Source organism: Octopus bimaculoides, chromosome 15, assembly GCF_001194135.2.
Source record: "Octopus bimaculoides isolate UCB-OBI-ISO-001 chromosome 15, ASM119413v2, whole genome shotgun sequence".
NCBI lineage: Eukaryota > Metazoa > Mollusca > Cephalopoda > Octopoda > Octopodidae > Octopus > Octopus bimaculoides.
The window spans coordinates 24,491,514-24,494,838 of NC_068995.1; the positions used below are offsets into that span (position 1 = coordinate 24,491,514).

The window sequence follows — 3,325 nt, forward strand, 5'->3', positions numbered from 1 at the left end:
TATAAATGAGATGACAAAAGAATAAACAATTATTGTATGAACTTCATTAGCTTACAGCTGCTTCTGCCATGGGATGCAGTGGACTCATAGTGGAGTGCCTGAGCAACACACCAACACCCTTATAACATCATTGGAGCCTATTCATGAAAACAGAAAACTGGAAAATTTTTTGGAATAACTTATTCCCCATTACATATTAATAAATACACACACAGTAGTTAGGGCAGTGGACTCGCAGTCATAGGATGGCGATTTCGATTCTCAGACCGGGCGTTGTGAGTGTTTATTGAACAAAAACACCTAAAGCTCCATGAGGCTCCAGCAGGGGGTAGTGGCGAACCCTGTTGTACTCTTTCACCACAACTTTCTCTCAGTGTTTCTTCCTGTTTCTGTTGCACCTGAATTCAAAGAGCCAGCCTTGTCACACTGTGTCACACTGAATCTCCCCAAGAACTACACTAAGGGCACACGCGTCTGTGGAGTGCTCAGTCACTTGCACATTAATTTCACGATCAGGCTGTTCCATTGATCAGATCAACTGGAACCCACGTCATCATAACTGACGGAGTGCCACGATACACACACACATACATATAATGAAATCCATTGGAAGGATAATCCCAAGAACAAAGAAATAAGAACCCACAGTATGGTAGAGGCCATAGCCACTCATAATAAAAAGAAGTACTGGTGGAATGTCCCAGTGAAAACTGTAAGCATAACAGACCTGACATAATGATTTGAGATGGCAAAGAGAAATTGTGTACAGTTGTGGAAAGTAGCTGCCCAGCAGATGTTAACAAAAAGCTGAAGATCAGTGAAAAAGAGAATACCTACGCTGAACTATTGAGAAATCTGCAGTTACTCTATCCAGATTACAAGTTCGGGTTTATACCTGTAATTACTGGGACCTGGGATATGTAACACACTGCCTAAATTAACAATCTTGAGAAATTGGGCTTCTCAAAACCAGAAAGGAGAAAGCTGATTAGAAGACTACAAATCCAATCCATCAATGGAACTGTAAAAATCTGTAAAACTTTCCAGAAGTTTATCATTTAAGTATATATGAGCATGTCTAGATATGCAAGTATATGCTTGAGAATACATACATAAAACAAAACATACAAATCTGCACGTATACATACATGCAAAAACATTTTGTTAATGTTGAAATTCCAATGAAAGAACCTTGGATCTCGGTTAGAAACCAGCTCTTTCTCTATCGGCAAGAAATCTTGAAATAAAACTGAATAATGACATACATACTTCTATTTCACCCTACTTTCTCCACAGCCTTACTGCCTTGTATGCTTTCTCTGCATTCATACTCTACTCTTGTCTGCAACCTCTACAATATTCTCTAGACTTTCCCATAATTGCTCCTGCTACATCCACCCACCACTTCCAGATCTTCTATCTCACTTTTTTCTCTGTACTCTCCTCACAAAATTTTCCTTTCAACACCCTCTGATCCCTCCCTCTTTATCCTACCACATGAGAACTCCAAATCCCCCTTCCCTCATCTGACCTCTGACCCTCTTTGGATTTGTTACCATCATTACCAATTTCTCCTTTCCATGTTCCCTTGTCCTTCACACTTTCCCCCATACTTGCCTATATATAACACTGTATCATCCATCACTACACGACCCACATCATCATCATCCTTACCCTCCATTTCTCACTAACCCCTGACAATTTGACACCAACGCGGCTGAAGCTGACCTTGGTTTTATGATACAAATCTCGGGTTTTAAAGTAATCTAGTTAAAATTTCCCACCAAAATTTTAAGTTAATTTGTTTCAAACACCAGTTTCATAATGACGATAATCCAATGCTTCTCAACCAGGTTCCATATGACTCTAGGGATGCAAGCAAGCAATGGGTACACACAGTATATTAAGAGTCCAAGAAAAAATTTTGATTTCGATGTATTTATTGGAAGAAAGAGCCAAGTTTCTTTTTCTAACGCTTTACACAGTTCCACCCATTAGTGCCCAGTTTTTTTCTAATTTGATTTATTACTAAAAAATCTTTTATACAACTTTATCTGATACTAAATATATATAAAAAAAAAATTATTACAACATTTGAAAGGCACTCCAGTCTTGGTGACTAAATAAAGATATCTCAGAAAAATACAGGTGTTGCAGAAATATGATGGATTATCCTTCTGGCCCTAAAAAAAAAAAGACCATGGGAGCTAATGAGTTAATGTGTGAAACACAAATAATAATCGAAGGAGTCCACAGATAAAAGAACGGTTGAGAACCACTGGTAAAGCCGAACGAATTAATTCCGCTTTATCACTTATGTTAGAAATTCTGGTAGATCTATGAAATTCGAAATCAGAGTGAAGAGGGTCAAAAATTCGTTAAATAACTAATTTCTCGCAGCAGTCTCAGGAGAAGTGAGACACTATGACTGATGCTCATACTTTAAATCAGCGACATAAATGAACTAATAACAGCCGGCAATAGAAACCGGATTATCAACTCGCTAGTGTTGAAAACCGCGGTACTCGCTATAATTTTTTGATTTTTGCAAGGCAGTTTGTCTTAGATGTAGTGAAGTCAATCGAAATGAATCCAAAATATTATTGTTGTTTATGAAATGGATTTTTAAAAAAATAAAACCGATCCCAGTAATATTTAAACATAAATATAAATAATCCAAAAGACGATTTATATACTGCCGGTGTCGCTATCAACTAACTGTACCATCAGACTAGCAATTAAATACATAATTGTTTCTTAAATATAATCATTAAGTTGTGATAATCATTATTTTATCAATAAAATTAGCTGAAATAGTCCCAACTCAGAATCAATCCCGTTTTGTTAATAGTTGATTTCTTCTACTACATAAAACACACTTCACTAATTAGTAACCGTTTCTTAACATGTAATAAAAATGATAGATCGTAAAATAAAATATCACAACAATCACAATTAATGGAAAATTTTTCATGTTGAGAATGTAAGAAATGAGTGAGATAGAATTTAATCTTCATTACTACATCAATTATCAAACAGGAACAATAAAATAAGGAATAGGATCGGGTTCGAATGAGCGGACCTGCTGTTATTACGGTCGGTAAGTATAATTGATGTTGGGTTGGTAATTCAGAATAAAAATAGAATTTTAACGTAATCTTTAGAAGCAAATGTAAATGTTATTGAAACTAATTAAAACAACAGAATATATATATATAATAAAGCAACCGGACAACTACTTGGTTGTCGTGAAAATCATACAAAATATATATACGCACGATATATGTATATATATATATATATATATATATATATATATATATAT

The 3,325-nt window shown here is 35.4% G+C and overlaps 1 protein-coding gene across 4 annotated transcripts in view; it reads right to left on the reverse strand.

The window, feature by feature from the left end:
* Nucleotides 1–3,325, reverse strand: part of LOC106883948 (methyl-CpG-binding domain protein 2) — a 29,956-nt gene that overhangs the window by 26,119 nt on the left and 512 nt on the right. The gene's annotated exons all lie outside the window — the stretch shown is intronic.